The sequence below is a fragment of the Pinus tabuliformis genome, chromosome 6, assembly GCF_031772625.1.
Source record: "Pinus tabuliformis cultivar Carrire ecotype Pingquan chromosome 6, CPIR1, whole genome shotgun sequence".
Taxonomy (NCBI): domain Eukaryota; kingdom Viridiplantae; phylum Streptophyta; class Pinopsida; order Pinales; family Pinaceae; genus Pinus; species Pinus tabuliformis.
Window position 1 is genome coordinate 471,101,841 of NC_142292.1, and position 9,868 is coordinate 471,111,708.

Below are 9,868 nucleotides of genomic sequence, written 5' to 3' on the forward strand. Positions count from 1 at the left end.
GGTTCAACCATGAAGAGAACGCTATCAATTGCATATCACCCAAGGCAATATTGGGATCCCAGGAGACTTCATTAGGCAAAGCCAAATTGTGGAGGTAGAACTTTGCTAATTTGGCTTTGTCTTCTGATGAACTAGTACTGCACAATTCAGAAAATTGTTGTGGGTTTTGGATCTGAGAAATACCTCTTTGTGCCAAGGTATTTATTTGGAACTGCAGCCATTGATCTTTTAAGTACAATCCATAGGATTTTGCAGGTTGTCTGCACTGTATTGCCTCCATGGCCCAGCTGGCCATGCAGGCCAATTGTGCTTCCTTTTGCTGCAGCTGTTCCTTTAGAGCTTGCACTTCAATTTGTGCTTGCTGTTTTGCTTCCTGTAGAAGTGTCATTGGCTCCTTAAGACTGGTGGTCAGCTCCTTTTTGCCTTGTTGTTCTTCTGTGGTGTCTTTGGAGGATGTACCTGCCCCTGCCCTTAGCTCCTGTAGCTGCAATCTCAACTTCTGGTTTTCTTCCTGTAGAAGCACACGTTGGCAATTAGCCACATGTTTAGCCATGGTGAATTCACTCCTGACCTCCTTGAGTTGCTCTTGTAAGGGCCCTATGTCTGCCACACCCTTTGACTTGGCGATCTGCATCCATGTGTGCGTCCGGACTCTTTCTTCCTCCAATGCAAAAAATAGGGGTACAGTAAATTTCTGCGGTATGATCTTACCCGCCTCTAAAAAGGTGTAGTATGAACTCAGACTAGGCTGAGGGCTGGGCTCTGGTATATGTACTTCTTCTGCCTCTTTAGGTGGCTCTACCTCCCCCTCCCTTGGTGGTGATGAGGGTCCTTCTCCTTCCCTCTTTTTCGTTTCCTGTAGCCGGGCCAGAGTGTCCTGTAGAACATTTTCAACTTCCTGTAGCCGAGTTTTTTCAGTCAACAGGTCTAACCTTTCTTGCCACGTATTTTTCTTTGGACTCCCCTTCTCATAGGTGACTGTTATCCTTGAGGGGGACTTTTCCTTGGGAGAAGCAGGGGTATCTTCGATGACAATCAGGCTGCTGGACGGAGGCTGTGGCTTGCCCGTCTTTATCCTAACACTTCTTCGAGCTTTAAAGTATAGAGGGGTCTCCCTCTTCCTCTTTTCTTTTGGCTTAGGTGGCGTGCTGAGGCCAGCTAATACAGCTGCTGCCTCCCTTGCCAGAATGTCCACCTTCTTCTCCTTGGGTTTCACCTTTTCAGGGCTTCCTGTAGAAGCCCCTGTTTTGGTAATTTTCGGGTTTCCTGTAGAAGACCCTTTTGCCAATTTCGGGCTTCCTGTAGAAGACCTTTTCTCTGTTTTCGGGCTTCCTGTAGAAGCCTGTTTCTGCTTTCCTGTAGACACGGGTGTCACCACCTTTGCTTGCTTTGCTGCATGGGTTTTTCTTTTTGGTTTGGTTGCAGGTGCTGATGAGGTACTTGGGCTGATGTGGACCACCTCAGCTTTGTCCGTTCTACTTTTCAACCTCTTTTCTCTTGCTGACAAGATGGGTGTGTCACCTTTTTCCTTGTCATCCTTTTTCTCATGCTTCTTCTTTTGTTCTTTCTTCTGCACTGTGGTCGGGGTCTTTTGGCCTGTTTCCTTCTTTCCCTCGGCCACTGCTTCTTTTTCCTCACTGCTGGAGGAACCCGTTTCTTCAATCAACATCCTTATGTCTCCATCTCTTGTCAGATTCCTGAATGATTCCCATGAGAGAGGAACCTTATATGAATGAAGCGCATCCTCCACAAGAAGTTTGATCAACCCATGGTGGGCTACCTGATCTGGTATGCCTTCTTTTAACTTTGTGGCACACTTAATTAGGGACTGTAGCAGGAAATAAGGAATGCTCAGTTTCTGTTCTACAGGAAGATCAATCTGGTGCCTCAATTCATTGAGCAACCGGAAGTGATACACATACACGATGCTAAAACGGCCTTCACAGGTTATATACTTCATGATTTGTAGGCTAACTTCATTCCATGGTGGCAGCAAACTGGTTCTACGCACCCCATTTTTGTCCTCCGAGAATTCCTCCTCAGGTGGAAAGAATTCTTTCTTGGCCTGCTGGCTCAACTTCCTTTCTTCTTTATCCCATGGCAAACCCATTGGAAGTTCAGTATTTCGACTGATATATTGCGGGGTGAGCTTGAGGCTTAGACCCCTGAAGTTCACTGTGGCCAGTGTCTTGGATTTCGGCCTCAGAGCCTGCAAAAATTCTTCTGCCACTTCATCGTTGTAACCCTGCAGTTTGTCACAAAAAGATATCCATTGAACCCGTGTGAAGAGCTCCACCACCTCCTGGTTTTCCCTTAATTTGGTTGAGTCAGTGGGTTCTCGTCTAATAAACCCACCCGGCATGGTAAAACAGTTTCCTTAACCAGAGGTGGTGATTGTGGAAGAAATTTGGTTTACTGAGACAGAGCGTAGAATGTCATGCACATAATCCACAAAACTTATCCCTGAAGAACTTAACACAGTTTAATTACCCTGACATCCTGTAGAATGACAGTATAGGCACAGCAGACAAAAATTTCACCATTTTTCTATGACCAGACTGTGGACGACAACTTTGCCACCTTTAATAACCAGTCGCATGAAGAGTTCAGGGTTACCTTTTTAATTTGCCACCTTTTTACGTGAGGCACCCGCCTTCCTGTAGAAATCGCGTTCCTGTAGGATGACAGCGTTCCTGTAGAATGACAGCGTTCCTGTAGAATGCAGCGCGCGATTTTCGGGAAAGATTGCAGTCGGTTTGCGCCTTGGGTGTGCTTCACAATCGTTCTGGTAGCCAAAGGCTCGGCGTATCGAACTGCAAAAAGATCAGGATAGCCGCTCGAGTTCAAAACGGTGGTTGATACATGCATGAGTGCAATCTAGCCGATTAGATTTTTGAATCGGCGGAATTCGTGGCGCGGGGGTGAGCTGTCCCCGCCGGACCGTTGGGTGACGTCATCCCATCATTCAACTACGCGTTCACTTGCTGCCGCATCAATTCCCGCAGATCTACCGCCGCCTCTTCTGTTAAACTCGTTTTTTTTTCGACGGGATTGCTCTCACGTGCGTGCTGCCCATTCTTTTTGTCATGGCCACCACCCACACATCCAACTAGACCATTAACTGGCCGACGTGGCCAGCCAAATGGCCATACGGCCGCTCAACCCATTCACCTTTACACTTAGCAATCAATCAAAGCAACATTCATGCAATCTGATGGAAGGAAGGGTCGAGACACTTACCTGCGCGGCTGCACACGATGTTTCGGTTCTTTGGACGCTGATGAGTGGATTTACCTGCTGCTGGAGAACTTACACAGGCCCGGAGGTCCATGTTTACAGGTGCCGACGATGGATGGGATGTTTTAGTTGCATGCGCCCACGTTTCATTGCATATGGCCTGCGCTGTGAATGGTATCCACTCTAGCAGGCTTAACTGTTACAGGACTCGCGCGGGATGTCTTGGAACAGTTCTTCCTCCTTGGGTGCATGCTGCACGACAATGGATGGCCTCACGATCATGCTCCCGGAGCTTCTGGATGACTGGGATGAGTATGGTGCGAGATCTCCAGCATTTTTTCATTTACAATTTGCTTTTTCTTGAGAACTCATCGATCTGCTTTGCTGGTGCAGGTAACTTTGTTGCATGTCGACAAGGATGGTGGAACAAGATAACAACAATGTGCAAGGGTGACAACAGTGGCTTGCATGCTTCCAAACCGATCCTTAGCCGTTAGATCTCCTCATGAAATGAATTCTGGGCCGTTCTAAGCTTCTACAGGAAGTTTCCTGTAGAAAGGTTGCGTTTCATGTAGAGAGTCTGCACCTTCCTGTAGAAAATCTGGATCTTCCTGTAGAAACTCTACATCTTCCTGTAGAACATCTGCGTCTTCCTGTAGAAGACTCAAGCTGTAATAAAATTGCACATACCTTGCAGAAAATGAGTATTCTTGGGGGAGGTGCTGGTCAGGTGTCCTGACTGCATGATGAGGACCCTTGGCTTTGAGTTGAGAGGCTTCCTCTCCTCCATAGAACACCTGTATGCAATTTTACATAATGAATCTGCTGAGCTTGTTTTTTTCTTTTGTTTTTTTTCTTTTTTTCTTTTTTCATTTTTTTTTTGAAAGATAACAGGGGCGCCTCATTGAGGTTTTCACCCTTGCCATCTGCCTTAAGCGCCTCAAAGAGGTTTTCACTCAAGGATCTTTTCCAAACTTTTTTTTTTTTTTGAAAAGATAATAGGGGCACCTCAACGAGGTTTTCACCCCTACCACCTGCCTTGGGCGCCTCAGAAAGGTTTTCACCCAAGGATCTTTATTATTTCTTTATTTTTTATTTTTTAGATTCTTCAGGGTATGCCCAAAGCAGAGGCAGAACCCTTCTCTATGACCAACACTGCCTTCTCCATAGTTTTGATGAACTCTTGTCTTGAGGGAGGCTTCCTGTAGATCTTCAATCGATGCCCATTGACAAGCATGGGGATGGCTTCCTCATCAATGGTCCGAATAAGAACAGATCCATTGTCATGACATTTTTCCACTGAATATGGCCCTAGCCATCTGGTTCTCAACTTCCCCTTGAAATCTTTGTATCTGGAGTCATACAACAAAGCCCAATCTCCCGACTGAAATTGCTTGTCATGGAGATGTTGGTCATGCCACACCTTTCTCTGAAGTTGAACCACTTCTGAGTGAAGGAGGGCCTGCATTCGGTGCTCATCCAGTCCATTCAGCTGCAATAACCTTTCTTGTTGTGCATGGCTGAGATCTAGGTCTAGCTGAGCTGCCATCCTCAAAGTGTTGTATTCAAACTCAATGGACAGCAAAGCTTTCTTCCCATAGACCAGCTCATAAGGTGTGAAGCCGGTGGTGGTCTTCCAAGTGGTGTTGTAAGCCCATGTGGCTTCAACCAGGCGATCTGCCCAGTCCTTTCTGCTGCTGCTCACCACCTTAGTCAAGATCCCTTCTAATGCTCTATTGGTGACTTCCACCTGCCCATTTGCTTGAGGGTGATAGGGGGTGGAAGTCCTATGCTTGATCTTGTGATGAGCTAGTAGATCTTCAACCAGGTTGGAGGTGAACTGGCTCCCTTGATCGGTGACCAGCTCTCTTGGATAGCCAAACTTATAGAAGATTTTTTCTCTTAGGAACTCGGCCACCTTTTCTTCTGTTGCTGCTTTTATTGCTTTGGTCTCTGCCCACTTTGTCAGGTAGTCAGTGCACACAATGATGTAAGACCTTTGCCTCGAAGGAGGGTTGATTGGGCCCACAAAGTCCATACCCCACTTCTCAAATGGCTCAAGAGTCACCTGAGGTTGGAGAGGCATCTCATCCCTTTGGGTCGGTTTCCCCATTCTTTGGCATTGGTCACACTGGCTGACATATCTTCTGACATATTGATGAAGTGTGGGCCAATAGTAGCCTGCCTGCAAGATTTTGAAGGAAGTTCTCTTTGCTGCAAAATGTCCTCCACAAGGCCCATCATGACAGGTGAGGAGGATATCAAAGACTTCCTCCTCCCTTACACAACACCTTAAGATCTGATCGGGGCCAAGCTTGAATAGATTGCCCCCGATCCAAGTAAATGAGGCACTTTTTCTGATGATTCTGCTCTTCTCTTTTGAAGATAGGTGCGGAGGGAACTGTGCTGAAACAAGGTAGTTTTCTATATCAGCAAACCATGGAGAGAGTACTGAAATAGCAAACAGATGTTCATCGGGCATCTGGTCATCCACTGTTCCATCCTCATCTGCAGACAAATCCAATCTAGATAAAAAGTCAGCAACAACATTTTCTCTACCTGGTTTGTCAACAATGGTCAAATCAAACTGCTGCAATAAAAGTAACCATCTAATAATACGAGCATTCACATCTGGTTTATTCATTAAATATCTAATTGCAGCATGGTCTGTATGTACAAAGGTTTGATAGCCAGTAATATAATGTCGGAACTTGTTCAGTGCATGGACCACAACTAAGAATTCTTTCTCGGTTACAGTGTAATTCAGCTCATCTTTGGACAAGTTTTTGCTAACAAAGTAAATGGCATATGGAAGTTTTTGCTCAACTTATCCTAAAGCTGCACCTATGGCTTTGTTCGAGGCATCAGTGTGGATGTGGAAAGGTAGGGCCCAGTTTGGACCTCTCAGGATTGGGGCTGACACCAACTTGTCCTTCAATTCATTTAAAGCCCTCTGACAATCGTCAGTCCATTTAAACTCCACATATTTTGCCAACAGGCCAAACAATGGCGAGGCTAGCTTGCTAAAGTCTTTAATGAATCTCCGGTAATATCCTGTTAATCCCAAGAAACTTCGAACATCCCTTACCTTTTGAGGAGGTGGAACCTTCTTGATGAGAGCAATTTTGTTAGGATCCACCTGTAACCCTTGGCAAGAAATGGTATGGCCTAGCACGGTCCCTTCAGTCATTAGGAATTCACATTTTTCAGGGCTAAGGGACAAGTTCATCTCAATGCATTTGGTCAGGACTTTTCCCAGATTGGACAATGCTTCCTCGAAGTTGGCCCCATAAGGAGTAAAGTCATCCATATATATTTCCACTGCATCATGGACCAGCTCCGAGAAGATGCTCAAGATAGCTCTCTGGAAGGTAGCAGGAGCATCGCATAGCCCAAAGGGAAGGACTCGGTAGGCAAAGGTGCCCCAAGGACAAGTGAAGGTGGTCTTATCTTGGTCTTCCGGGCTGATTTGGATTTGGTTGTACCCGCTGAACCCATCCAGGAAAGAGAAGAACTTCTTTCCTGCCAGTCCATCCAACACTTGATCTATGAAAGGTAGAGGGAAATGGTCTTTCTTGGTAGCTTTGTTCAGTTCTCGGTAGTCCACACAGATTCTCCATTTCCCATTTTTCTTGGGAACCAACACCAGAGGGGACACCCATTCACTATCTGAGATGGGTAGATGAATCCGACATCCAACAGTTTTTGCAATTCTTCCTTGACAATGTCCTTAAGGGTTGGATTCATTCTCCTCTGGGGTTGCCTAACCGGCTTACAATCCTCTTTGATGTATATGTGGTGGGTACAGACCGAAGGATGGACTCCTTTCATCTCCTTATAGCTCCAAGCAAAAGCATCTAGGTGACTGGCCAACAGGCTACACAACTCCTTGTCCTGGGAAGGAGATAGGGAGGAGTTGATCTTTAACGTTCTCTCAGGGGCGAACTCCACATTCTTGACTCTGGAAGTGACAGGGTTGGTTGTACAAAGATCCACTAAGGTGCTAGCTTGGGCATCCTCCACCAATTCCTCTAAGGATAGTGCACTGGAAGGTGGATTCTGGATCAAGGTCTCGATCAAGTCATCCTCGGTTGGGGGGTCTCTTCTAGTGGTATCTAGGGTGCACAGAGGTGTTGAGTATACCTCGTCTTCCTCTCCTTCCTCTAACCAGAGTGGTAAGTCATGCTCTAAGGAGGGTTGGGCAGGAGGGTATAGGACTAGCTACTTGGACATAGGACCATTTTTGATGGTCATATTTCCTGCACGGCAACTTATGTAAGCATCTGCAGTGGCTAACCAAGGCCTTCCCAAAATGAGAGGATATCCAGTAAGCTTTTCCTTGGGTTGTAGAACCAAGAAATCTGCAGGGTATTCCCAAGAGTCGATAGAGACCAAGACATCCTCCACAATCCCTTCGGGAGTCACAGTGGAGCGATCTGCTAATTGCAGTTTTGTCGAGGTCTTCCTCAAGGAACCCTGAAGATTGAGTTTGAGCATGGTATCCCTGGTCATCACATTAATGGCAGCCCCCAGATCAATCAAGGTGTGAGGTATGATGGTGCCATTAATGTGGACATCTACTACAGGACTTCCAGGATCTAGGTACTTTGGGCAGATGACTTGTCCTAACATAAGGTCAGACAGTTGTCCTATGACATTGATGGTTGAAGCATATTTCTTCCGCCTGCCTGGGTGTTTCAAACACCTTTCCTTAACCAGTTTGTTGTATATTAGCACATCCTTGATGGCTTGGAGAAGTGGTATTTTTACACACAACTGCTTGAGCTCACCCAGAAGCTCATCCTCCTCCAGGTTGGGTTGTGTGGTGGCTGTCAGTCTCTTAGGAAAGGGTGGAATAGCCTTTGGTTCACTTTCCTGTTTATCTTCCTCCTCCTCTGGGGGAGGAGGTTGGCGATCTGGTAGAGTCTTTCCAGATCGAAGATTGATCTCCTGGATCTCCACAGCATAGGTAGGGTGCGAGGTTTCCCCAGTGTATACCTGCTGGGCCTGTCTATTGTTGGGGTTTGGGTTCGGTTGAGCAGGCATTTGAGGTTGCCTTGGAGGAGCAGGAGGTAATGGCTGAGGTTGAACTGGTGGTGGAGGCAAAATGGTGGGAGGAGTATTGTACTGGGGCCTCCACCCCGACTGAGGTGCATTCCACTGAGGCTGTGGCTGGGCATGTGAATGATATGAATGAGAAGTAGGTTGAGTAGGGTACTGAGGTGGATAAGACCATGGAGGAGGCATGGACTAGGAAGGATGAGCAGGGGGACCCCAGGAAGGCATAGGAGTCGATTGGTTGGGGCTGTAATAAGCTTGAGGTGCCCCTTGCATTCCCTGCTGATAAGGTCTAGATCCTTGTTGCCTCCTTTGGTTGAGGTAATAGAGAGGTTCAGTGGGAGCTTCTGTCCCTTGGTATATGGCTTTAAACCCAGGTAAGGTTGGACACTCATTTGTGGGATGGTCCTCCTCACAAACGAAACATACTTCAACCGAATGCAATGGGCATTCGTTCTTAGGGTGTCTCCTTGTGCACCTAGGGCAGAAGACAGCCAAGGCTCTCTCAGCTTCTTCTTTCTTCTGCTAGATCCTGAATGTGTCCAGCTGCATGGCAATGGTCTGTCTCACCTCACTCTTGAGATCTTCCAATTGATTTGCAAACTCATGTTTGGAGAAAGGGACACTAGTTGAGAGGAGGTTTCCTCTACCTCGTTTCCGAGCTGCCCTGGAGTGGTTTCTAAACACAGTATTGATGTCCTCATAAGGCAGTTGGTAAATGTCCCCCCCAGCTAACATGTGAAGGGTATCTAAGATATCTTCAGGGACTCCTCGGAGCAGGACCAACTTGAGGGATTCAGGGTCAAGTGTGCACCTGGCCCGCTTATAGCTAAGTTGGAACCTCTCCTCATAATCCTCTAAGGACTCATCATTTCCCATGGTCATCCGAAAGATTTCTCCCTTGGTTTCCTTAGACCTACAATAATCCCTGTACTTGGTATTGAAAGCTTGCTGCATCTGAGCCCAAGTGGTGATACTATTCCCAGGTAAGCCCATGAACCAGCGTAATGCTGCATCCTTAAGAGTTGAAGGGAAGAGTTTCAGCTTTTGCTCATCTTCAGTATAGTCATAGGTTCTACAAAGGACAACAAACTCAAACAGGAAGGTATCAGGATCTTCAGTAGTCAGTCCATGGAAGTGAGGTAAGGTGGAGGGGCTAATGTTCTTCATTTTCATCTCTCCATTCGTCTCTCGGATGGGGAAGGCACCTTCTATTCTCTCATCTTCTCTTCTATTGTCAGCAATAGCTTCAGATGGAGTGGTCTCTAACTCTTCTTCTTCTATAGGACCTTTGTATATCTCGGGATGTTCACCTATAGGTTCTTCTGGATCACTATCACCAAAGAAGAGAGAAGGGTGACTCAGTGATGTGGTGGGGGTGTTGGGTAGGAATTTCCCTGATTTATTTCGGTTTCTACGAGGCATGAAATGGAAAAGACTTTCTTTTTTCTTTGATTGCTTTTGCTTTTTTTTTTTTGGTACCTGCAAAACTGAAACAGATTGATCTACAACTAACTATAAAAGATGAAGAATTAAACTGAAAGAAGGAAAGAACTAATCTACTTTGCTCAAA